The 27,533-nt window shown below is 37.4% G+C and overlaps 1 protein-coding gene across 2 annotated transcripts in view; it reads right to left on the bottom strand.

Annotated features, from left to right (window-relative positions):
* EDIL3 (EGF like and discoidin domains 3) overlaps positions 1–27,533 on the bottom strand; it is a 260,926-nt gene that overhangs the window by 18,185 nt on the left and 215,208 nt on the right. The window lies entirely within an intron of this gene.

Here is a 27,533-nt window from a genome sequence, read left to right as displayed (position 1 = left end):
TGTCCTTCAGTAATGCATTAAACCAGTGAAAAATAATCAAGAACACCACCACCACCACAACAAAAGTAGTTTTATTTCAGACAATAAATAGCTGTGATGCAGTTGGCATGTTTGATATTGTCTGTTAAATCAAGCAGGAAAGACTAATAGTAAAAACATCCTGGTAAAAGTAAGAGAAGTAGTGAACTGTATAAGAAGATGGGGAATATGTTTTTGCAACAAAAAATATTTAAAGAAGTTGAAGAAATAAAGAAGTTCTGACAGATAAAATGCTGAAGACCCAGTTTTGCAATTTTTTGAAGCTGAGGTCATCTGAAAAGGCCAGATTTTGAACAGAAATGTGGGGCAAGGGAGACAAACACCTGTGGAAGCATAAGAAATTAATAACAGGAAAAGGAGACTAAGTAAATGAGCATCAGAAGTCATCAAACCCAAGTCAATGCTTTTACAGCATGGGCACTACAGTTTGCATCCTATAAAGATGAAAATACAGGAACGTGTAAAGACATGTTTTTAAGAAATGAAGAGGAAAAATGCCTGTTAGGACCAACCAAATTAGGAAGACTGAATACATCTGCCCCACTATCTGATGACAAGAAGCTAATAATGAGTAAAAAGTCCTTTCCAGAAGAGGAATAAAAATAAAAGTTTCAGGACTGAGATACCATAACAGCAAGTGGAAAATGGCACTGTTCACAGACGATCTTAGAATTTTGGTTCTATCAGAAGAAAAGGATTTCTTCCCATCCAAAAGAACCAATGTTGTCCAGAGGAGCACCCTGGAACCTGAGGGAAGTACCTCTGGGGGGAGAAACTCTTTCAGTTTTCTCTTTGTTCAGTGGAGAGAGGGAAGGACTACTTTCATAGACTGCTTGAAACAAGTAGCACAGGAGACTGGCTTCCACAGCTTGAGTGGACTGGGAATCAGACATTGCTAGTTAGACTTTTTAATGAATTAATAAACTATGAGTCTCAATATGTTAATTACTAATATTTTTTTCAGAGCACAGATGATTGGATCTGCTTTTCAGAAAGGCTGATCTTGTAAGGAATCATTAATTGACCCACACTTCTGGGCAGCATTTGAACTGAACATTTCAGAGTCAACTTTAAATTCTGTTTATAAATAATTTTTTGCATTAACATTTTCCAAGCATAACCTCTTCTATGCGATGACTGTTTCTTACACTAAAAGTTAAACTCTGTACTGCTAACCTGAAAAGACATTCCCATAAAAACACTTGGTTATTTTTAAAATGTCAAAGGTAATCTAAGAGGATTTCACAAAAAGAGAAAAAAGTAAGGCTTAATAGACAGGACATATTCCAAGTCTAGGTTTTGACAGTACAAACAACATAAATTGCTGGAGGTGGAGAGAAAGAATAAAATGATGTACTATTCTATTTTTTCTTACTTTGGTATCATATTTGTTTCTTCATAAGCCAGTAAGAAGCCTTCATGAAGTAAAGGGTGGTTTTAACTTACCATTTAAAAAACAGCTTTAATTCTGTTGCTTTCTTACCTTTTGCTTTTCATCCTTCCTACTGAAAGTAATTAGGAATGAAAAGCTGAGAAGAACTTACACCAATTTCTAAGCAAAACATCCACATTAAAATACCTTAACAGAAAGACATAACTTCTCATCAGGATGCAGAATACATTTATTCAGTTAGTGCAGATTGCAAGTAACAGGCAATCAAACAAATTGCCAGGGAGAGAAGTTGAATTAACACACAGCCACTATGTGCTCTTCAAAGCTGAATGTGATTAACCAGATTAGAATGTGACTTTGACTTTTTTAGTGCAGCAGAATTTAGAGTGAGGTAGAGGCAATTAGACTGCAACTGATAGGCTCATTAGCTTGTTACACGAAGAACCATGGTTTACAGTTTAATGTACAAGCAGCTGATCAAAAAGAAGTTTAACACCTTGTGTCTGGGAGAACTCTCTTGGGCTGCAGCAGACCCCTTTGTAAATATCTGTTTCCCACCTTGCTTCAGACCCTGATTCAAAGAAGATCCCGATTCCAAGAATCAAACGTGATTCAAAGAATTTAAGAAAAGTGTAAAGATAGATCCACCTGAATATGAAACATTTTAGTGAACCTCCGCCTGGATATGCAGCATGAACTGCGTGGCACTGTACAGTTCAACACAGAGTGACTAGTATCTACGCTAAAAGTAGGTCTGCCTGATCAGGAGAAAACAGTCACATAACTTCTCTGTCCCTGCTGTGAGCTAAGAAAACCCCAGACTTTCCTCACCTGCCTATGCAGATGTGTGCCATTTTCATACAACTTGCTTTTCAACAGAACTCCTTGAAAACTGCAACTGCAAAAACCTTCAAATACTGCAGTTTTCTGAACACCCCTTCCTCTCTCCTCCCTTCTGAACATCCCCCTTTCTTCTATGTACTTGGTAGAAACACATCAGTATACAAGCATTTGCTGGAAGAGCATATCCATGATAGGCATATCCAGTTACTTCCTACTTCAGGAGAGGAAGTAGATATATCTCATGAAATAAGTGAAAGATGGATCAAGGAGTGTCTCCTGGAACAGAAACACATACTACAGCTCTGGCTTACAAGAAGACAAGCCTCAAGAAGACAAAAACTGCAGAAACATCCAGCACTTCAGACATTAACAGGAGAGATGGGTCTGTGTGGCAGTACATAGCAACCAGCTTCAGATGGCCCTACCTGAGCAGGTTTGGACAAGATGACCTCTAAGATCAAATGTCCTGGGATGCTGTTACCTAGTAAACACATCCATATGGATCAAAGTCTTGGGGACTGGGAAATCAAAAGGCACAGGCAGGGTATGTCTATACTAACAAGCCGCAGAGTACAGTGGGTGAAGACTGGCCAAGAAAGGCAGCTGATTTAGAGACTAAGATGCCTACACAGCGTGTGGTACAGGGGTTTTACTTCCAGTTAGCCTGGATCAAATTTGAAGCACATCTTTTGGCTTAATTTCATTTGAGAAGAATCCATTTCATGCTCTGTGAAGATACTCCATTCAGTGAACCAAAGCATGAGAAGTTAAAAGACTTAAAAATCCCAACACATTCCTTATATACTCTGCAATACTAGGGGAGAAGAAACAGTGAAGAGAAGCCAGGGGGCAGCACATCCTAGTAAGCAGTTATCTTTAATGGTGAGGTAGCTCCACTGACCTTCAACTGTGCATGTTGTAATTTCAGTACATACAATCTCAGATTCAATTTGGAGACTCAGAATAGAAAGATGGAACTGAAAACTAATGGAGTGCTGAGAGTTAAGGTACTGGTTAGTTAACAATGCATGTTTTTTAAAACTCATTTTAAAAGTTCATTTTATTCTGCTACTTTTTGAGATACTACATTCCTGCTTCCAGTTTAGCTAGCCCTGTGCCCACTTATTTGGTAATTTTTCTTTTGTGTCATTTTTCCTCAAGGTTTTCCTTAATTTACTTCTGTGGGCTGTTTTCATATCAGTTGATGCCAAATAACACAGATGAAATTCAGAGTATTCCTAGTCATCAAACAAAAAAGTCTCTTGGAGTAGAAGTATCAGGGATGGAAAAAAAAGAAATCTGTATCCAACACAAGTGAGAAACACTGGCGAGGTGGTGGTAGCACCTACCCTTAAAAGACTTCTCTGTGACACATACTTCATTAAAATGGAGATATATTACATATATTTGCCATATGTCAACGTCTCAGATGCTCTGGACCTCACAAGGTAATGTTAGGCATTCATGATTAGTGCCTGAATATTACCAAGATAGTTTAATGCCCTCAGGTTGTTCTGTGCAAATTTCTCACTCTCTGTTCAAGACCTCAATTTTCACTTTTTTTTTTTTTTTTTTTTTTTTTAAGAGAGGAAACTGGCACACACAGCTGCTATGTGCACCTAAGCCCATGAAAAGGAATGACAGGTTTGCTGTGACTACAGTATGAAGTCAGTATTTCCACCCTCCATATCTTATAATACTGGGCTTGGGCACTCAGTATTCTTCTCCATGCCCAATCACTGGAGGTAAAAGGAAAACTGATGATGGTACAGAACTTACTGCAGATGCGCAACATCTATATGCTATTAACAACATTTCTTGACTGAAACTATGAAATCTGGCATTTCAGCCTCTTTTCAAAAGGTTCAAACTCAAACATAATAACCCAAAACTACAATCCATCATGCCTAATAGCATGTAAACACACCACAGGAAAAACAATGACAACAATAACAACAAAACAAATTACCAGGATTACTGTTAGAGATTGCTAAGTAGCAGTGTTGTCAGTAGAAGTATTTTAATATAGACTAGTAAATTAAATATTTATAATTTAATCAAAAAATGTTCATAATAATAAAAAAAAAATACAGTAAGAAAATCAGTTATGAGACAAAAGGAAGTACTCTAGCAGAAGATGATCAATTTCCCTGCATAATCCATGATGAGATGGTTTCATAACTGCTCCAAATGCTGGACACTCACAAGTCCATGAGGTCAGATGGATTGCACCTTGGAGTGCTGAGGGAATTGGCGGATGAGGTTGCCAAGCTGCTCTCCATCATCCTTCAACGGTCCTGGCTAACCAGGGATGTCCTGGCAGACTGCAAACAGGAGAATTTGATGCCCAGCATCAAAAAGGGCAAGAAAGATGATCCTGGTAGCTACAGACCTATCAGTATCACCTTGGTGCCTGGGAGGGTTATGGAATGAATAATCTTGAGAGCCATCACGAATCAATCAAAGGGCAGTCAGGAGACTCAAAGAGTTATGGTTAATGGAGTTAAATCCAGTTGGCAGCTGGTCAAGAGTGGTGTCACCCAGGGCTTGGTACTGGGGCAAATCCGACTCAATATCAATGATCTTGATGAGGAGACTGAGTGTACCTTCAATAAATTTGCAGACAACACCAGGTTGGGAGGGAGTGCTGATGTGCCTGAGGGAAGAAGAACACTACAGAGGGACCTGAATAGGCTCTCCAGGGAGGTGGTTGAGTCATCATCCCTGAATGTGTTTAAAATCCATTTGGATGTGGGACATGATTTAGTGGAGGGTTGTTAGAGGTAGGGTAGTACGGTTTGGTTGTGGTTAGACTTAATAACCTTTAAGATCTTTCCCAACCCGAACTATTCTATGATTCTAAAAAATAGTAATTTTGTAGGAAGAAGGCTTTCAGAACATTTTGTTAAATAGATATCTAAAAAGGACTTTTATAATTTCAAAAAGAAATAAAACACATTCACATTTAACTGGGGCCACATTACTAGAGATACATATAAAATTAAACTTATTTATGTACCTATGTGGATATAAGTTGTTTGCAGATGAAATAAGATTAAAGAATGCCATTCTTTTTCTCCCTAAAAAAAGTAGTTTGTTTTGCTTGTTTCTTTCTCAATTTAAGCTTACACTTCACCATTATTTTAAACTCATGCCACTATATTTTTAACAGCTGTAGACCTGTAGGCTAGGATAATAAATACAGCTATTATTTTCTTATTTACTCTTATTTGTGCCTTTTTAAAGAACACATTTTCTCTGAAATGTTTTATGACTGCAGGAACTACATGTAAGAAACAACATAAGAGAGAATACTACGTACCTTCATCTCTCCTCAGTACTATTTAAAAGCTAGCAACTGCAGTATGAGGCCTGTTGCTTGAAATCCTCATGAACTGTCAGAAACACATTTCGGACCATTATTCTGAAATTTGTGCGTATGAAACACACACAAGCTCACAGGTAACTTCAGTTCTATACAGCTTCTTAAGTAGAAGTTACTTCTTAATGAGTACAGATTGTGTGAATCCTTCATTAATGTATTTGCTTACTTAGTAATCATTATACTGTAAGTATTATGGGGAGAAGGGAAAAAACATCTGAATTACTCTATAATTTTTCAGCATTTAAAGATAACTTTCAGATAGATAATCTGTATATGATTCGTCACATGGCTCACTGAAGAGCAGCATCTATTTCTTACAGAGAAACCTACTATAACCAGAATTTACTAAACCATGACTAATCTCATTTTATTGATATCGCAAACCTGAAATGTAAAAATATAGAATAAAATTTTAGCCTTAGGATCTGGATTTTCAAAGGCACCTTTGGGAACTTAATGCAGTTGAGGTTCTGAGGTCATATAGGCACAGTGCTAAATCCTGCCTGCAGCACACACAAGATAATGCTGTTTTCATACAGATCCCGCAAACTGGAATGATTTCTGTGGGCATCAGTAACTCCCACAAGTTATCAAGGAGTATTTACATCCTAATGGGAAATGGCGATGCCAAATATATCCAGGTCTGAATGTATTCTGAAGTAAAAGAAAAATTCACATTTTGAAGTTATAACATTAATGATCATTAAATCTGCAGACTCTTCTCCTAACGTTCAGTATTTCCCATCCATGTAATACAATGTTATTTCAATACAACAATACTGTACAATGATGATTTTTACTAAGAATGTGAATAGAGGTTTCTAACAGAGATTACATGGATTATTGCACTGGTCACAAATGGTCACCATTCATAAAACAACAGTGGCCTTTCTATCTCCAGTGGAATATTCAAAGCTTACCTGTCCTTGTGATGATGCTAAGAGATTTAAATTAATGGTGATTAGGCAGGAACAGACATCTGGCAGAGCCAGAAGAAGCTTTTGAGGTGCATTACAGGACACTTGAAGAGTTGATTAAAAGAACCCGTAATACCAGCCTGTGTTAGATCAATCAATTGGAGCAATTGTGGGAAAGCCAAGGACAAAACAGTACTTCAGACATTCAAAAGAAAAAAAGAGGGAAAAAAAAAAAAAAAAAAAAAAAGAGGCTGAATACGATCATCAGTTGTTCATGATGAACTACTGAACACTAATGCAAGCTCTGACTGTGCACTGATCCCTACACCTAGATACGGCTAGAAATAGATATGGAAATAGGTAGAAATTTTCATTTGTGTTCAGCTTTTCACATAATGGTACATGCCTCTAAAGGCAAAAAAGCACATAAAACTGGATGCTAATAAGGGCTGCCTTTCAGGAGAACATTTTTGCACGAAACAGTAGAGCAGTAACTTATAATGTTAATGATAATGATGCTAATAACTTCTAGTATGACTGAAGGTGAAAATAATAATAATAAAAAAGTAAAAACAAAATAAGAAAACTATCAACTATTGCTGACACTGCTCTTCTTTCCTCCTGTCTATGAACAAGGAAATGATCATCCTGTAGAAATGCCAGGCAGACATGCTCTACTGTCTTTGGATAGCCAGAAATGCAAGTGAGATCTACCATCCTTTATTTTACTGAAAGATATCTGACAAGAAAATTCATCTATTAAGATTTCCTGCATGCCTATCCTGCGGTTCTGTCCCTTTTGTGAGTTCCCTTGTTTTCTTCTGAAGACCACTGCAGTAAAGCACTGGCAGACATAGGCAGGAGGAAACTTGTGGAAATGTGCTCTATTTAACTAAAAGCCTCAAAATCACTCTTGATAACCTGAAATCTTAAGGATGAGGAAGCTAACACTTTGTAGCAGTACTTTGAAGCAATGTAAGCTTTTCAGCTGCAATCAGTAGAAATCTAGTTATTTCGGATTTCATTTGTCTTAAGGATTTTGGAGCATTACGGTTTTTAAACTGAAATAAAAAGTTGGTGATGCAGTGACTGAGAAAGCAAAATCCTTCCCTGGAAATGAACTACTGTGACTTCTGCTCAGTTTTCTGTGCAGGTGATGATACAATATCTTTTATTGCAAGACTGATAAATACCTTCGAAAAACACTGAGATCATAAATGGGCTCACCTATGCATGAACAGCCCATTTTGTTTTTAAAATGAAAAATAATGGTGCCAAAATGGAAGTTCATTATTCACTTGGTCATTTTTTTTTTCTCATTGATTAATAACATTGCAAGTATTTTCCAAAGTACGTAAAAATATCCCAATAATCTACAGATATCCAGGCTATAGATCAGCAAGTAAATGAAAGATAAGCTAGCACAGAAGATACTGAAAAGTGACGAATAATTAATATAACTACTGAACGGTGGAACTACTAACAAAAATCTGCCTGTAAGCAAAGTTGAATCTGCCTAGAAGATAAGTAGATTTCAGGTTGAAATCAGTTCTTGTATTTAAAAAGTCTGCATGTTGCTTTCAGAGGAAATGCAGCCAAGCCATCATCATTCAGCCATTCTTTTTAAGAATGACTTTGCCCATCTGTCAGCTAGGATTGTTACGCATAACCTGTTTCATAAAGCTATGCTGCTGTAACTATAAACTACCAGGATTCAAAAACAACAAGGTTCCTTTTCCTTTCTTTTTTACCCAAAGTGATGATAGGACAGGCTTTTGTTTCCAGCAACAATAACCAGGAGAATATAAACAAAATATTAATAACCAGGAGAAATGAATGAAATTGATGTACTGAAATTTAGGTATGCCCTTTGGTAATGTTTTATTTTAGTTCGAGATGTATTTTTTTTCAGGATTTATGGAAGAAATCAAGATTTTTTTCTCCTTTTAGACTAAATGCTTGGCACTTCTAAGGCAATAAGCTAACGATGCACTGGTTTGAATACAATTAAAAGGTATATTAATCTTCATTCTCCAGGATGTAAGAAAGATTATCTGTTATTAGTCAAAAGGACATCCTGGAGCCACTATTAACAGCTTCACATACAGACCTCTGGTCAAAATAAGAGTAAGCTACTGGCAGGATGTATCCAGTCCTGGGACTCAGTTCTGTCTTTGATCTGACACAGACATATATTCTTGGCTTACAAAACACCCTGTAATGCTTATCAGTTCTCAGCACCTATTGCAGAGCATGTGGAAAGCAGAAGGCATGACTGATTCAAGGGATTAACACTTCCCTAAAATTGTTGACCAAGCCTAGGGTTATATGGAAAAATGTTTCTCTGTGCCCCCAAAGTTTGAAAAATAAGCAAATAATTTTGTTCCGAGAGAAATGGGAGATGAAAAAAGCCAAAACAAACAGAAAAACCGTAACAACACAAACTGAGAGATACAAGATGAGAAGGTGTGCTTTAGATGCAGGTGGTCAGTATCTTGGCTGCTAAGCTCACATGGCAAGATTTCAGTTTCTCATCTAAGTAAGGAAAAGCAAGCTTAGTAAGAATTAACTTTTGCTGTCCAGACAGAAATTGCAATCACATAGCTTACATTTTTGCCTTTTCTGGTGAAAGCTGCACAAAAAAAGCCTGATTCACTGGGTGAAATAACACATATTTTCAATGATTTAAAGAACTTCCAAACAGTTCAGATCCAGATTTTTATATCCTGGCCTATGTGAGAATGCAAGACAACACGACGCAGAAGGCTTCCTAAAAAATTCATCTATCTCAGTTTCCATCTAACGTTGCTAAAGGGCTTTACATTTTTATTTTTTTTTTACATGGGTAAGACATCTGAGATCTACCTGTCTGAGGTGTGGAACAGCTTCAGAATTGAGGACTTCCCACACAGAGTGCTGGATAATACCACTCCAAGAGTTACAGAATGGTTTCTACATGTTCAGCCCTCCATTATAACCCCTCAAATGCCCACCTATGTCAGGCAGCTAGAACCTATGCCATTTGGAGTTCATCCAGCCTGCAGTGGACCTTCTGACATGTCATGCAAACATTCTCTAAGACTGATTTGTCTTTTGCACTTCTTCACTCAGCTCCAAATGATTTTTCAGTATGCTCATCAGTACTTCCAACTGAAGAAAAAAAGCAAACCATATGTACATATTTTATAACCTAACTCTACAGTAGGTTCATATGCCACTCTAAACCACTCAGAAATAAATAGAATGAACTCAGTAACTGTTCATGGCTGTTAGTCTTAATATCTTGGTTGACGCCCCCGGAAAGTCATTTTGTAAACTTAATCATACTGCCACCATTTCTTGTATATATAACTACACATATGTTCCAACTGTCATTGATTTCCATGCTTAGCACACAGAAAAGACTTTGATGTCAACAAATGTTATGTCTTGGTCACACCAATCAAGTTAGTAAAAATGTTTTTCAGCATATAGAGAGAACTGCCCAAATCCCCTAACACAACTTTAGCTAATCAAAACTAACATTTATTTAGAAATAAAAGCACTGCATTTTTCTGAATCAATGATAGTAAAATAGAAATGTGTAACTGTGGCAAGAAAAGCAAATGTATTCTTGAAGATGTAACTGTTTTATATAATAAAAAGGTTTGATCTCACAGAAAATCTTTGGGATTCTGGGAACTTCTAAGGCAAAATATTTGCAATATTTTGCATTTGTACATGCAGCCAGGCAATCTCTACCGACATCTGTTACTGCTAACAAACAGCTACACGTGTACCACTGAGAGTAAGGTCTGGTCTACCAAAAAACAACAGAAAGATGGCAGATGATCAATTATTAATGAAGCTGAGATCTTAACTTAGGAAACAAACACACACACAAGTTTGTGAAATCACAGCAACAAGAAATATAAAAAGAGCACATTTTCAGCTCTGAGCAATGCGGTTTCCTCGCAGATCTATCAGATTTTGTTTCTGTTTTCCCTTTTGCTCCCAGTGTTCCCTTCCAAAGATTACTTTTTAAAATGACTTCTGCAACACCTGCTCAGGTGTGCACAAGTCTAATTTATTAGAGCCCACTATTCACTGTCAAAGAATCCACACAAAAAGACAATTCTTCAGTCAACTTCAGGCATGTGGAGGATGTTGTGACACATCCATTTTCATACTTGGATGGATAAAAAATAATTTTAGCAGTGCAAATGAGAGAAAAAAACTTGCGTATCTACCAACTGCATCTACCAATACAAAGTCTAGATAAAAACATGTCTTAATACAAATTAAATTCTAGAAAACAAGGCATTATAGTGGCTGGCAGGCAGAAATATAAGATTACCACTGCAGCACACTTTCTGCTGAGCATTGTTTTCAATCAAGAATTCAAAAAAAATTACCCTTATTCAGCTCAGAGATTTTCTCCATTGACTGAAAGTAGATGTTTCTCACTCATGAATTCCAGTTCCATGGAGTGGACTGCCTTCTAACTATTTGCTCTGTAGGCAGCAGAAAATATACCTCAATTACCGTAGAACAAATCAGCAGTAATTTGTGTACTGACTTGCAACATATTATTATGCTTAAGTCGGATGACTCAGTGAAAGAACATAATTTTAAAATCTGCTCCGGCATCTGATAATGAAAATACTCTTTCTTTTCTCCCCTCAAAAAATGTATTTTAAAGAAACACGGGCATGGATATTAAGTATTTTCTTGTAGTGGTGGTGGTGGTGGTTTGTTGTTTGTTTTACAGGAGTCCCAGATATTTTTCCCTACCAATGGATTCCCAACAAGTCTCCTCAATGGATCTTGCAAAGGTGTGGATAAAAACAGACACCTAAGGTTATACCCACAATTGATGTAAGTGTCCCATTTTTTCACAAATGCCATCTGTTACACTGACCAGAGTTAATGCGCTTGTGGAACTGAGTAGCAATATTTTGCTCAGAGCAGTAAGCACTGCCTCGCCCTGCGCTGCATTTCATTTTGGATTAAGGACCATCCTGATGTTAGTCCCAAACTACACACGGCTGGATGTGTACAAATGTGATTATTCCCTTCATCTTCAGTGAAAATCCTAGCTCTGGACATCACACAAAGCTACTGACACTAGAGACCCTGATTTCATAGACAATTACTAGCTCAGAGAACCTGAATTATTTACACCACAGGCCAGAAATCCCACCTAAGTATATAGATCATTCTCCAAAACTTTAGTTTTAAGTTAGATATTTCAATCTCTTTGAACTGCAAAGCTATATGGCAGATAATGCCTATTTTAACTTTAGAATTACCTTACCACAACAGGAATTGAAGTAAGCTCTTAAAGATCACCCAGAATTAAAAGTACTTTGTGATTTCCTGTAGTGTTATATCTTAAGTAAGAGCTACAGGAAAGACGAATAAAAAGAAAGAAAAAAAAATACCTACTACAGAAAGTTAATTTCTGCTGTACAAAGTATGTTACTTTGTGCTCAGCAATGCTTTTATTGGTATCAGTATGGGTAAAACAAAGAATTTCTCAGTTAAGAATAACAAAAATATAATCAGATTAATTCCCACTATTTCCAGAATTTCCATTGCAGCCAATTTGTATGAACCTTGATATCATCTGCTACATTCAGTATTTTATTGCTAAGCATGAGATTATAGTTTTATGATGACAGCACCTCAGCTTTGGTTTGAAAGAGAGATGTGGTTTTGCAGACTGGAAGGCCAACAGTATCCTGGGCTGTGTTGGAAGAGCGGCGTCAGCATGGAGAGGGAGAGGGCTGCTCCTTCTATTCTGCCTTTGTCAGGCTTGATCTGGAGTACTGTATCTGGGCTTGGGGCTCCCAGCAGAGGAAAGATATGGGGCTGTTGGAGAGGGTCCAAAGGAAAACCATGAAGGTGATCAGAAGTCTGGAGCACCTCTCCTAGAAAGAAAGGTTGAGGGAGCTGGGATTGTTCAGCCTGGAGAAGAGAAGGCACTGGTGAGACCTCACTGCAGCCTTCCAGTACTCAAGGGAAGAATATCAATCATATCACAGAGAGTGCAGTGAGGCCCTGGCACAGCTGCCCAGAGAAGCTGTGTGTGCCCCATCCCTGGAAGCACTCAAAGCCAGGCTGGGTGGCCTCATCTTCTAGGTGGCAGCCCTGCCCATGGCAGGGTTTGGAAATGAACGGGCTCTGAGGTCCCTTCGATCACAAGTCATTTTGTGATTCCATGACAATTATGGTGGCACATAAGAGCACAAAGATCAAAGGCTAACACAGGGCTGAGCACACAGACAGTTAAAGTTACCTCGTCCTCTGTATTTCACTGCTTCTGTGTTTGACTGCATGTTCAACTGCAAGTGAGATACTTAGAGAAAAGCAGTCTTTGTCCAAACAATGCAGATTTGAAATGGGCAACTGCCATTTAGAAAACAATTAAACTAACAATAAAAAAAAACTAAAACCCACACAATGCCTTCCATTCTCTTCAGACTCCGTGTAGCTGATGAAAGCCCTATTGACTACGATGGTAATGAAATTATCTGCGCACAGAATTCTGTCTGCATTCTGATTGCTCAGAAGCCAGCCAGAGCCTTGATACTGGCACAGATTTGAAAGAGCTTTTCTTCTAGGTGCTATGAGATGGCACTAGTTCTTGACAGAAGGTGGGAGGAGCAGCCTGTAGAGACTATTGCTGGCTGCAGCACAAGTGAGCATGGCAAAACATCTCAAACAGGTGTGGTAACAAGGAATTCAATTCATTGCTGATGCTACACAAGCGACGCACACAGGGCTTACTGGAAACAGCAGAAGTCATTCTGACAAGGTTCTAGAAAACAGCCTCGGCTTTTAATAAGGCAGTTCTTTTAATTAATCTGCATACAATTCTCTTTCTTACGCTTTAAATGAAATGGTTCTTCCATTATATAAATATCCATACATATATGTATACTTACATAGAAATATATGTTCAGTTCTTTTTCTTAGGGGTTGTCAAATTTCCTTAATTGAGAAGATGCTATTTCAGTAATATGAGCACATTCAAAAACACAATCCTTATTTCAAATCTCTAACAAAAATCAGAGTTGTGAAGTATTTCCTTACCCTTTCCATAGCTTATATAAATACATATTAGAGATAAACAACTTGAAGAAAGAAGAAATTTTAAAAAGAAAACCACTGCCAATAGCAAGAAAGGAAGTAACTTTCCCAAAGTAGAGAAAATCAGACCGGGAGACATGTCAGTGATGTAGTGATAAAATTGCTATACATTTATCTAAGACTGTGTGGCTAATATAGCTGGGCACTCGCATCAGGGAGCTCACACCCTTAACCTGAGGAAGTTTCATTTATATTATGGTGCCAGTGCCAGTGACACTGGACGATAATAAATTCCTCATATTCTTAACCAAAGCCGTATGAAATATTAAAACCACATACTACCATTATTTTATTTAGTATACGTTTCATGTTTCCTCTTGCAAGCTTCAGATACCACAGCCATACATTATCCTATAACAATGCAGACACACTGAGAAAGTCTGAAATAGCTGCTTGTTCTTGGTTCTGAAAACTTACATAGGAATTCCTTGCTATTGGCACTTTGCATAGGCACAGGCCCTTTTCGTCTCCCAGTATTTGCCAGCACTGGGATAAATAACTCAGCCTCAGAGCCGCACTGGGGAAAGCACTTTCCAAGGAACATTTTTTAATGACAGCTCCTGCTCCTGAACACCCACAGTGACAGCACATGCAGTGAGCAGATGGTTGATACCTTACCTGACAACTTCAAACTGTCCTATGAGTTTATGGTTTAATTTTATTAGAAATGAACAATCATCCACCAGGGAAGCTCTAGTCATTAATTCCTTTCTGTGCCTCCTCACAGATTTCTGGAATATTGTAGGAATATCCTTCTTGTATCAATACACCAGTTTACACGTACATACCTTTATTATCACACCCACTCTGACTACTCCAGAAACGAACAAAAACAATTTAGGCCAAAGAAAGACAAAGAACCAAGATTCTATAGGCACTGAAAATGCAGTTCACCTGCTGACAAGTTCATTTACACCTAACGCGCACCAGGTGCACCTTAGAATTTACCACTGTGACAACAAGAAATGCACTGCATGTGACATGGATTGTTTCTCATTTGCTCATGGTGCCCACAGTTTCTCAGGCTGTGTATCAGAGAAGTTAAGTTTATTTCTATACAGCAGATGAAAAGCAGTGATCCCAGGGAAATACGGAGCTAACCTCTTTGAAAAGAAAGTGTTGAACTAAAAGAAATGAGATGGGGCTTGCCACTATTTTTATGTGTCATTTACTACAGAGCGCTGCAATATAATTTTTATCTCCTGGAAACTAAACTAAACTTTCTAAACAGAACATAAAAACATTAAGAAAGGATGCAACATACAGGTTCATCATTTTATACCCAGTCCAATCCTAGATGGCAGCTATTCTCAGATAATCCTGAAACTGCATCCAGGAAGGTTTTCCTGCTATGCAGCTGATTACAGATGGAGGTAATGTAGGGCCACATCATCCTTAAGAATGGGAAGAGTCACAAAGAGCCCCTGATTCTGCCAGGTTAAGACTTGAGATGTTTTGTAGCTGGTGTGCTAATGGTTGCCCATAAACAGCAAAAAGAATGAGAGCGGATCTTTTCTTCTCCTCTTCATTTGTTGTGCTCCCTGTGGGAGTCTCTTGAGACAGCAGAGATGGGACACACAGTATCACCCTTCTGGACTGACACAAAGCCATAGGGGTGAAGAGCCCTATGTGAAAAGCTGTGAAAAGCTCCTATCTACTATATACTGGGTTTTATCACACTCTCATATGCCATTTGCTAACACCAAAGAAGAATCTCGTTTTCCTCACAACAGCAAGCTTGGTCCAACCTGCTCTCTAAAGCACAGCTGGTCTCAGCACCATTTCAAGATGATGTCTTTGTCTCCTGCCTCCACTGAGAATCTTTCTAATAGGCAAAACACATTGACTGAAACCTCCAAAATTGGCAGAGACACCAGTGATAGAGAAACTTGCTTGCCTCTATCAACCATGCTTAGGACTGTCTTCTATATGCAAGCTAATACAAGAGAGACCTGAACCTTCTTCTGCCTTTTGCAGATGCGATCTTAATTTAGAACAGTTTCCCTGTACTCCAAAGGGGAATACGTTATATTTTACTCTCAGTTCCCAAAAGCACATGCATTAGCCTTGCATGTCTCTTGTTCCTCTGCTACCACCTGACACAAAGGTGGGAGCTGTAGTAGCAGCTAAATGCCAGTGACAGGCACAAAACAAAGCTTCAGCTCCCACAGCTGCTCAATTAGGAATATTCCTTTCCAGCTGTCTATCTGTTTTATAATTTGTCTTTAGAACAATGAAAGGTAGCACACTTGTGCACACTGCAATCTACCTGATTACATTAAAATTTAACTGTTTTGGGTTTTTCTTTTTTGTTTTTCTTTTCTTTTCTTTTTTTTTTTTTTGCTTGTTTTTCCCCACAGAAGAGTAAAATCAGCAGTTTAATTCTTTAAAGGAAGCATTTAAAGTCTGATATTTGCTTACTGCTTAAAGTGTGTTACTCATACTGAGATCACCGCTGTAAACCTTTGAGCAGAGATCAGGATTTTATAACATCCACTTGCACCAAAGCACCAGTGAAAACATAAGCAAAGAGATTAAATGCCTGTAACTGCATTTGATGTATAAAGTAACAAACTGAGGCCCTGTAAAAGATAAACTTGTTCCCATGTAACATGCTGTAATTGGTTTCCCTGATATTAATCCAGTTGTCTCTGAAACTTCTTCCCTGAGTTACTGGTGTTGAACTAGTGAATGTTCAGACTTCTGACTTCGTAATTGTGCTTCTCTTTTGATGTATAAGCTTTAAATTCATATCAGTGTGGAATATTTACAGCTTATGCAGTGCGGTTGATTTACAAACCTGACATCTGGCTGCTTTGTGATTGTATAAATGCAAAAATGCTGAAACCTTGCAGATTGTTTGGTTAGCCACAATGATAAATTAGCAACAAACTGTTAGGTGATAAACTGCTCTACTATCATGGATGTTTTCAGCACTGCTTCCAAATCAGTGTGTCCTGCATTCGTACCCGCTGCCATAAGGTAGCACCACTCATTATAAAGATGAAGTATCTGCCTCCTTATTTCATTAGGTGGATGTCCATGATCTTCATGAATCATCATGGATGGACTTGGAAAGTGCTAAGTAAGAGCAGCACCAGTGCCAGAGGAAGAGCAGATCCTTATCTGGAAAGGAGACATCCAGCAGCACAGCAGTGGGCTATGGGCAGGTTTGCAATACCCACGTGGGATTCTACCTTAATTTGTCTCAGAAGTGATATACTTGATTATAAAATCAGTATCCACCTCAGGATACCCTTATCCACTTTCTAAATCATACAGTTTTGTTGCAGTAGGTAGAAGTGCAAAGGTGTGGATTACAGCTATTAAGCAAAACCTCTTTTTAAATTTAAATTTAATTAAATTTTAATTTTCAATTAAAAATATTCTTTTACCCCTCAGATGAGTAATTCTGATTTAATTTATACTGTGGAAGCTTGGCCAGTGTATGTCTGCAGTGTATTGTCCAACAACATGCAAAGAATCATATCAGTGAATCTGAACATCACATCAGGCTTATATTTTCGCCAAAACCATAGAGTCACCACTTAATCCCCTGAGATGCTCATGCTTTGAGAAGGGCATGTCAGGTCTTGCAACATGTTTCTAGAGGAAGTCAGCTGCAGCCTTGGAGCTTCGGACCTATCTCATCAAATTCAGCAATTCTCTTGCAGTTGTGAGCTGAATGGAGAAAGATGTCAGACTGCAAGGCTGGGGAAAGTGGGTAATTTGAGGCTTCACTGAGAGCTCTGAAATCCTCAACAGATCATTCTGCTGGAATCTGAATTTCTGTTGAGCAGCTTCTTCAGATTCAGGTGCTCTCAGAAAGACAGAGCCAGATAAAATATCCTTTAGAGCCCTTAGGGACCATTTATGGATACCACTTAGAATTTGGTGAGACCTCTGAGCAGATAGATGCAAACAAAAAAGAAAGCTGAGCCACTGCTGGATAGTGCTCAGTATGTGGGACAAAGGCAATGTACTAACTGTCAAGTGTGTAAAAAACTACATAAAAATAAAATGTGTTGATAATGCTATAATGTATTGTTAAATTAAAAAAAAAAAGAAAAAAAAAGCTGTATTTGGTGAAGTTTGCAAAGAAGCACATTTGCATAAACATGTACTAAACTACACAGCTGTACAAAAACTTACACAGAAGAAATACAATGAAAATATTAAGCCCTAAAACAAGGGATCAAGCACGAATTTGCAGCATCCGTGCACGATCCATTGATCCACTGTACAAATTAACCTCTTCATCAAAGGAAAAATTCACAAAACAAAGTAAAAAACCCCCATGCCCTGTATGCAACACTTTCCTCATCCTTCCTTGTTCATGACACATACCCTTTTCTGCCTCATCGTTCTCCACCACTTCAAGGGATTACAGGAATGGACATTAGACAGGCATCTGCTTGTTTGCTTGATGGACAAGCTCCTTATTTGCACAGCAATTACCTGCTGCCTCTTCTGCTCCCTATCAGATTCCCCTGTATCTAGTTCAGTGGCTCATTTTGTTACAGTAGAGTGTTAGGCATTCAGTGTTCCCGCGTAATATCTTAGTCTAAATCACCCATTTGTGTTGCTCTAAGCTCCAGCTAATACAAAGCACTTTCACCTTGATCAGAGTCAAACAAAGCAGAGTAAAGCACATCTCAGCCTCTTGTCTGAGCAAGGGACTCCTTTCAGTTCTCACAAAAGGCTGAAGCTCATTTCAGGAAGTCACTTATCAGTACATTTTAATGCAAATTCACTCAGCTGCTTTCCCTGCGACATTTGTAAATCAACACCAAATTCTATGTGAGCCGTTCCTATTTGTATAACGTGTTCTGACAATGATATTTTACAACTGCTATTAAATCAAGCACATTTAATAATGGTATTTCTAGAACTAGAAAAGCCGTTCAGTCTTGATTAGTCATATTTTAGGTCTTTATTCCCACCCTCCCTTTTCACTCAGCATTTATAGTGGACATAGCTAATTATGTTCTATGCCTTTATAACTTACTCACCAATCGTAAACTTCACTGTGCAGTTTTACCTAATAACAGAAACAACAATGTGAAGAAAAAACTCTGACACATAATGTTAATTTAAGAGTTTGGAGATGTTGATTGGAAAATAACATAAAATATGCTGTTTTCCTGGCTACTGACTTGTTTAGATAGCTAATTCATTCTTTGGTGAAGCTCCTTCAGCTGTAAAATGAAACATACAGTACAGTGCTTGGCATGGAGTAAGTAAAAACTTAAACAGGAAAATAAACATGTGGACCTTGGGAGCTTACTGCCCTTTTCTATCGCTGACCTTGTCCATCTGACAGTGCCTTAAGGATGTCTTTACAGGACAGTATCAAAGATGGAACCAGCAGATACGCTAAACCATCTCTGAATACTTTGCATTATATATCTACACTGGTAATTGCCCAGACGGCCAATGCTCAAGACTTTCTCAGTTTCCTGAGCTGATATTGTGACTTGGTAATATCAGGAGAGAAGATGTTGGCAAAATTATGGGCACACCTGCTCACAGTAAGGAACTTTACTGGTCTGAAGCCCTTACAGGATTGATTAGAAAACGCAGAAACTCCCGTAAAGACATCTGCAAGGTATGATTCTGCAGAAATAAAGCTGATAGTTATATAACATCAGAGCAGCATCCAAAGGACTGATAAACCACTCTTGTCACTACTCCTGAGTCAGCCAGGTCACTCAAGATCAGTGGAGAAAAATAGCCTGGCTGACAGAACACACATGCACATGCCTCACATTTGTTATGAAGAACTGCAGATTTACTTCCAGCTACGTGGAAAAGGAGTTTTTGAAGAAGTCCTCTCAACAAACTATTACTCATTAATGAAGTATCACTATCCTGCCCCAACTTTTATGTTCACCTTATTTTTCTTTTTCTTTGGCTTGTGCCCTCTTGCAGCTATGGCACCTTCACGTGTGTAGTAGATGACTCTGAAGAAGATCAACAGAAATGTGCAGTCTAGACTGGTACAAATCAAGGGCCCTGTATTCTGCCTCCAAAAGTGGCCAAAAATCAGAGAAGCAAGGGAAAATAAACACGTTTCAACCTTACACACTAACATTCTCCATTAATCTTCACTTAAGAGAGTTTACTGAATCTAATGTGCTTTTTCTATTTGGTAATTTCTACCACGTTTCTTCCTCTAAGAACATGAAGAGCTCTTGTCCGGTTCCCCACTGAACTCAAATCAACCCCTCACAGCCATGAAAGCACTGGTTAGATTTTCTCAGGACGACTTTGCACTGTGTAAACCAAACAGTAAATATATTTTTTTCATTAACCTGACTCCTACTGTTGCTGTACTCTACTTCTCATTATAGAAACTCTTACATTTGTTTTTTTTTTTTTTTTGTTCAAAATGTTTCTTTTTCATTTTTTCATCTGTTTCAAATTTACCTTAGAAAAGGAGCTAGACAAATGCATAACCAAGTAATTAAGACAGACAGTGCAGTTAAATGAAAGATAATTTTTTTTATCTTTTCTTACAGTCATCTTAACCACTTAACCTTTCATTCAACCTTTACACTGAGCTTAGCCTCAATTGTGTTCAGACCCACAGAATTTTCTAAGCCATATACAGCAGGCAGTATTTCATTATCCATTAATGGATAGTACAAGGAATAAATGGAGTGCAGAATGCATAAAATTCTTACATGCTCAGTTCAAACAGACTGTGTACAGCAAATGGCATAGACTCTAGTAAGACCAATGCTCACTTACAATGCAGATATATTTCCTATCACACAAGCTTGGTCCCCTTCTCCATTCTTCACCTTATCATTAAGGATGTATTAGTAAAGGAGGCGCTGGAAGGCTTTTGTACTATGGCAAGAGCAGTGGTACTTGCTAGTCATTGTAAATGGTAAGATTTTATACCTACTGCAATTTTGAATGCTAGTACTTTTAGTTACTTACATCTTCCCCCTGCCTGGACAGTTATGATTTAGATACTAAGATCCTTCATAGTATATACATTTTTTGGTCTTCTTTTAAGAGAACAGAATTAGACAATGTTTTCCAAAAGAATTGCTACTAACCATTACTTCCTAAAATTCTGAGAGATAAATATTCGCAGTTTTATTCTGTCAGGAAGCAAAGATAATATGTTATCAAACGAGGTGAGAATTACTAAGTAAGTTAGGTCACAGCTGATCTAAACATCATGGCTGGGGTAGCTCTAAGACTTGAAAAATCACAGGAGAAAGTGTTCCAAGGTAGAATAATCTTACTTTCTGAACACATCTGGACAATCATATAAATGGCCTCTTATCCTCTTCGAATTCACTGAGTTGGTGATAAGCTTATTTATGTATTTGATTTTCATAAAATCTCAAAGTATATGGAACGTCTCCTTTATTTCTCTAAATGTACTGACTGCTATTCTCAAATGTCATCATTTCTGACTTTTTCCTGTTATGTCCTGAGATTTGCCTAAAAGTCAAAAACAATACAGAACAAAACTAACAAACAACAACAAAAGATCACAACCCCAACAGCACAACCCCAAAATAAGCTGATGAAAATCTCTAAAATATTTTAAGCATTTGAGGTTCAAACTATTTACAAGATAGTCTGGACAACGAATCTTCCACTTAACAAGAGCAGCTGCTTTAGTACGATAGAGGCGTATGACCAATGACCGCAATATACAGCATGCGTTCTTTCCAAGGGTATTCCATGGGTTATTTCCATGGATATTGTGGAAAAGCATATGAAAATAAATACCAGCAATAGTTTTGACTTGAGATACCGATATTTTATTTTGAAACATCATAACACTCATTCTTGTCCTGCCACCTACAAATGCATGTATACTAGTTTGTTTCTTCTGCCCCCAGTAGACATCGTATATTCTGGATATGAGCTGCTCTGTAAAAAAAACATTCTATGTTATTATAATAGGTTAGTTAATTCCTGTTCCTCATCTGTAAAAATCCTACCAGTCCTACAGTCTTTCGTGGGCAATGTGCTTCTAAAGTTGGTGTCATAAACAAATAAATATAGAAAAATAACAGAACTGCCTGTTTCTACTTCCATCCCTGCTATGGAACAGCTAAAATCAAATGGGGTTCGGTGAAAAGATCTGCATTTTATAAGCACTGCCTTTGTTAGAATCATGGCATTGATTTGTCTTTTTAAGCATTTCTCTTTAATCTGAGAAATAATGGAGTGATATAATGTAAAGTGACAGATGATCAAATTGTCTAGAAAGCTCCTTATATATATATTCTATACTCCAGTTTTTAAGACCACACTGCTGAAATGACTGAGGTCCTGGTCTCAAATGAGATTTACAGATCTCCATAAAAACAAGGAGCAAATTAAATTTGAATAATTAATTTTAATATATATATATATATTTTTCCTGGGTGGGGTGGGATGGGGGAGACGGGGGGAAGGGGCATTAAAGTTTAACTTGCTTATATCTTTTAAAGCAAGATATAAAATCTAATTCCCAGAATTCAGTTCTCATTTCAGTCAAAATGAAATGGAAACTTGAGAAGACTGCAACATAAATCGATTAGCCCCAATTTTCACCTTCCCTCTGAGCTACCATAATGGATGACAGACCTTTTTAAATCACAGACTTAGACACTGTGTTAGATTTTACACAACATGACAACATTTATTTCCATTTGCTCATTATTTTCCTGGAATGTTGTTACTCCATTTGAAGTTTGACTTTTCAGAGTTAAAAATACATGTTGCTTCCTTCACTATCTATCCTTTCTTGCCACAATAGTAGGTGTCGTTATTGTTTCACTAAAGTAAAAACAACAACCACAACAACAAAAAACAGGTATTATTATTTTGCAGAAGAGTGGAATGTAATCTGAATATTAAAAAAAAATACAGTGGAAAAAGAAAAAAGATTGTACCCTCCCCCAGGCATATATTTGGACATACAGTAATTCTGACATGCAAAATACTCAAAAACCCTTCCTTCATTCTCTCATGTTTTGCAATATATACTTTAAATACAGAATTAATTTAGAGCATGAAAAAATATTAACTTACTTCCTGCTATAGTCAGATTGCTCTAGTGTCACAAAATTACATGCACTAGGAAGATGAATAAAAGAAATAAAAGGAATCAGATTAAAACTTTCCAATAATCCCTAAACAACTCTTAAATTCTCATAAAACAAAAATTTAATTTTTAATATCAAATTACTTTCTAGGACTATGAATTATTCTTGTAAACCTCAGAAAACAAGCCGTCTAAGATCCTCTCAAATAAAAACAACTCTTCTGAACACAAAGCAAATCCAATTCCAGTCTGGCAGTTTATATCAGTGTGCATTTGGAGGAAGTGAAAAGAATAAACAATTTGATGGCAGCTGATGTGAAAAATGGTCAGCCACTAATAACTAACTGGCAGCTGCTTTAAGGCTGCTCCGAGGTTTATTTTGAGTAAAACAGTTCTGCCTGTGGAGTTAGATATAAGGGCAGGAAACAGGCAAGCTTGTCCAAAGAGCAAAATGAATGCATCATTCGTTCACTTGTCACCAGACACTTCTCTACTGCTGCTGCAGCTAACACTCCTGTTAGCTTGTTTTGATTTGGCACATGTTCTCCTAATGTGCCATCCATCAGGGCCATATTATTGCAATGTTCATATATTTTCAGTGAAGCTCACCACACTCATTGTACATATGTGAACATTTAACACATATTTATACACAGAAAAATAATCACACTACTTCCAGAGGTGTAAATGAAGAATCTATGCTATGTGACAGACACTGAAAACAACAAGGCTTCCTTCTGCAGTGGACTTGCATGCATACCTCATCTATGAAGCCACCTTGCTCTGAAGCTCATTTTGATTGTAGAAATGTGCAGACATCCATGCTTTGCCAGTTCAGTGTGTCAGTGAGTTTCTCAGCCTCAACACTCTGATGTTGATTAGCCGGTGACTCAAAAAACTTCTAAAAATCTCTTACTCTTTGGCTCCGTGCCATGACACCACCTGAATCTGTTTGGCATCTCTGGACAAAACTAAGTCTTAGCTACTCCTGTAACATGCCACTGAGGTTTTCGAAAGGTCAGGATTTGTTATGTGTGTTGGTATTTTATGTGTGGTAAACAGCACAGTGTTCAAATTCAATATTAGTGGCAAATAACAAATAAGAAAAATATCATAAGTTAAAGTCAATAAAAATAAATTCAGAAACAGGAATATCCAGTGAGGGTCTGTTCCTCTATTTATAAAAACCCTGTAAAGGCTTTGAAACATTTCTGTTGCCAAAGGGGCTCATTAACCATCTGTGGTTAAGGCCTTTAAAAATGTTCTGATAGTTTTCTTAATATTTCTTAGATGAAAATAGTATTTGTATGTTGTAATTCTCATTAACTCATAAAAAAAAAGAAGATCTACTAAGATGGGTCTAAATATTTTTACTTTTGTCATTGGAAAAACCAAATCCGTGCTTTTTACAGAGATATTTTCCCTTGGTGAGCTATATATAGAATTAACTTCTACTTGTGAAAATATTTTTCTGCTTAATTATACAACAAAGAAAGGCTGGTTTGAAATAGGATTAATATATCTTGTGGTTAATTAAACATGAAGCATTTAAGAAGATCACTCTAACAACAAAAGCAATTAACACTTGGTTATGTATAGGATGTAATTAGGCAGGCAGTTCTTGTAATCCGCAGGACTAACTTTTAAAGCACGCATTCCCATTAGTTTACTTATTTTAGGGAAAACCATCAAGCAAGGTCACAAGCACTACCACTTCTAGTGCCTTCTCAGTTCTGTCTAAATATCAAAGATAAGCTATAGATTCGAAACCGTGGCCCAATTCCAAGAAAATTTGTCTGAATTTTTATTTTTAGAAATGCTGCATAGCTCTCAACTTCAGTAAGTAGTTGCATGCCCAGACATTGGCTAAAAATAGGTGAGGAATTCCTCTGAGATCCTGTTCTGACACTTTACATTAGAAGACTCAAGGTGCTCTTGAACAAGACCAAGATAATTGAAAAAATGTTTATCTGCAGTATTTTTGTGTCTACTGTCATTTCCCTTTTAAATTCTCTTCCTCTCCTCATCTTTTCTGCTATGGTTTTTCTCCTCTGTCATGTTTTCTGACAGGGAAACTGCTCTTGCGTTACTCGAGGATCAAGTAGGATGAATGTTATTAAGCAGGGTGGAAAGAGGGTCTTGCACAATACATCACAGTACAGACACACCTGAGTTAACATGGAAAATAAAAACAAAAAATCCAAGATATTTAGTATTGCACTGAGACCAACACTAAACTGTGACTAGGATGCTATTCGGGAAAAATACGTGATGAAAACAGTGATCTAGCCAAGATTCAGGAAGAGCAAGATAAATGTTCACATCTACTCTTATGTGATGCTGTAACAAGGTGAGGTATGGCTGATGCATTTTTCTGCTCACTGCTGTGTGCTGTCTGCCAAGCAAAGCACCTCACCTCTGAAGAAGGCTGCAGGGTAGTAAGTTGTCTCTGAATTCATATTAATGTCAGGCTTATTTGCCATCATAACTTCCTGTGTTTTTGCATCAATTTCATTATTTACTAAACAAAAATATATGCAAGATCTCTGCTCATGCTAGAAACCGATCCATCTTTATCTACTTTATGTAGGGAGCAGAGTAGGAAAATGAATAGCAGATGCTGGACAAAAATGTTCTGAAGTGAACTGAAATATTGTAATACAGCTTCAGAGTTGTTAAACTGGTATCAAGACTAAAATGGTAAGAATGCAGAACTGAGAGGCCAATCCAGTGAGGAGCAGCTTTCCAAAACCTTTGAGTATTTCACTTACAGTGTCTTGACAGATATATGAACGAAGTATAAAAGTGCCTTGCTTAGTCATGAAATAACATTTGGAAAATATTATACAAATGCAAAGGGCTAATAAAACTGGCAGAGTACTGCTAATAAAGCATTTAGCTATCAGAAAACAGAACCTGACCTTGTTCCACACAAGACCTTGTTCTATTGCTTTGATTTTGCAATAGGTTTTGTATTGTGTGTTTTTACATCTGGCATTTTTTGCTGTTTTAATATACCTGACCTTGCCAAGGTCACTTTGTTTCTCTCCTTCGTCTGTATATTCTTGGTCATCCTTTTGTCTTATCTGGACTGAAAAGAACTGTGGGCAGACAGCTGTGTCCAGTTCTGCCTCAGCCTAAAACTAATTCTGATGAAGCTATGAAAACAGTTAACAGTTTTATCTGGAAGAAGTAGATGCAGTTTTGAAACACTGCCATGGAAGAAAGTGGGAAAAACAGCTTTGCAGCTTTTCCTTCCATATTCCTACGTGGCAAACTTTGCAGCCATTTTGTTGTTTTAGACAGAATTAGCAGTTTCGTTTCACGGATAGGGAAAAATATTTCCAAGGAAATTAAAACAATGAAAAACTAACATCTCTCCATTAAAATTTAATGCATGCATTTTTATCGATGGTGTTGTTGTTTATGTCAGGTAAAAGCAATGTTCTCACTGTCAATACATAGTAACAAAATAGACTTCGGACTCACGCTATATACATCAAAATTCAGGACAGCCAGAGAGTTTTTGCTTAGACTCCCAGATTTTTTTATTTTTTTTTTAAAGCTAGATATGAAGCTGTTATTGTAATAGGAAATGGGTCATTATTCAATTTAACTTTCATCTGCAGGAGAGTGATACAGAGAAAAACCACAAGTCAGTAAGAGAACTGACAGAGCTCTCTTGCAGCGGTTTAGAGTCAGATATGATTCAACTGTTTATGGAAACATCTCGAGTAATTTTTGTTGGTGATGATGAATCTGTTATGTTTCAAAGACAGGCTCTGGAACACAGCATTAAACTCACTCTCTCTTTTATTTATTTATTTTTTAACAGAAGACTTAGCAGAAGGAGAGGGAAAGATTTTACTGAACGCAATAGATATTTTGCAATGAAACTTTTTTTCTCCTAAAATCCTAACCACATCTACTTTACAGTCCAGATGGGCTCTTTACTGCTTGCACTTGCTCATGAAGTTGTCGTGCTATGAATTCTTAGTCCAGGAAATAATGAATACGCTAAGTCTGACTGTTTCTCATTTCCTGGACACCCTGCAACAAAGACTTCAGCATCCTCCTGTTCTAATAATGTTCTTTCTTGTATTTAGCCAATGAGAGCAAAATCTATGATTTTACCAAGGCTTTAGACTTTCATGCCTTACTGGCAACATACAGCCTAAATACAGCACTGAAAAGCCAAAATAAACCAAAATTTTATGCTGCCTTATTTAATTTTGAGGCTTAAATTTGATTACCACTATAAGCATTTCCATAAAATGAATTGCAGAAGAGAACTCTGCAAAGTCAAAAGCAATTTAGGAAGGGCAATGCTGAAATGCACAATTTAGTAACATTATTAATGTGAATAATGCATTTAACTTGAAATTTAACTTGATTTGGGAGAAAAACTGGATTAGAGAGTGACCTCTGCAGTGGTCATCAAATATCCACTGACAGGTAACTGTGACTAGGAAATTGAGGCATACCTCCTAGCACGATTTCTCCAAGATCTGCATGTGTGTTAGTAGCATTAACAAAGCACTGGCACCAAAAGGAATTGTTCAGAGTTAAAAATCCTCAAACCACAGTGTCCTAGAACTAACAAGCTATCAGCTTGTTGCAAAATTAACTATGGGGCTGATGGGCAAAAGGTGACCTGCTTGGAATTCCAGCCAAGGCAAAGTAGATATATTTAACTGTTATTTATTAGTGGGTGCCTCTTTTTACGTCTACATCACTGGGGACTATTTATCTACTACC

The sequence above is a fragment of the Coturnix japonica genome, chromosome Z, assembly GCF_054131305.1.
Source record: "Coturnix japonica strain WE chromosome Z, WE-NBRP24, whole genome shotgun sequence".
Taxonomy (NCBI): Eukaryota; Metazoa; Chordata; class Aves; order Galliformes; family Phasianidae; genus Coturnix; species Coturnix japonica.
This window is presented reverse-complemented; position numbering and strand designations above follow the sequence as displayed.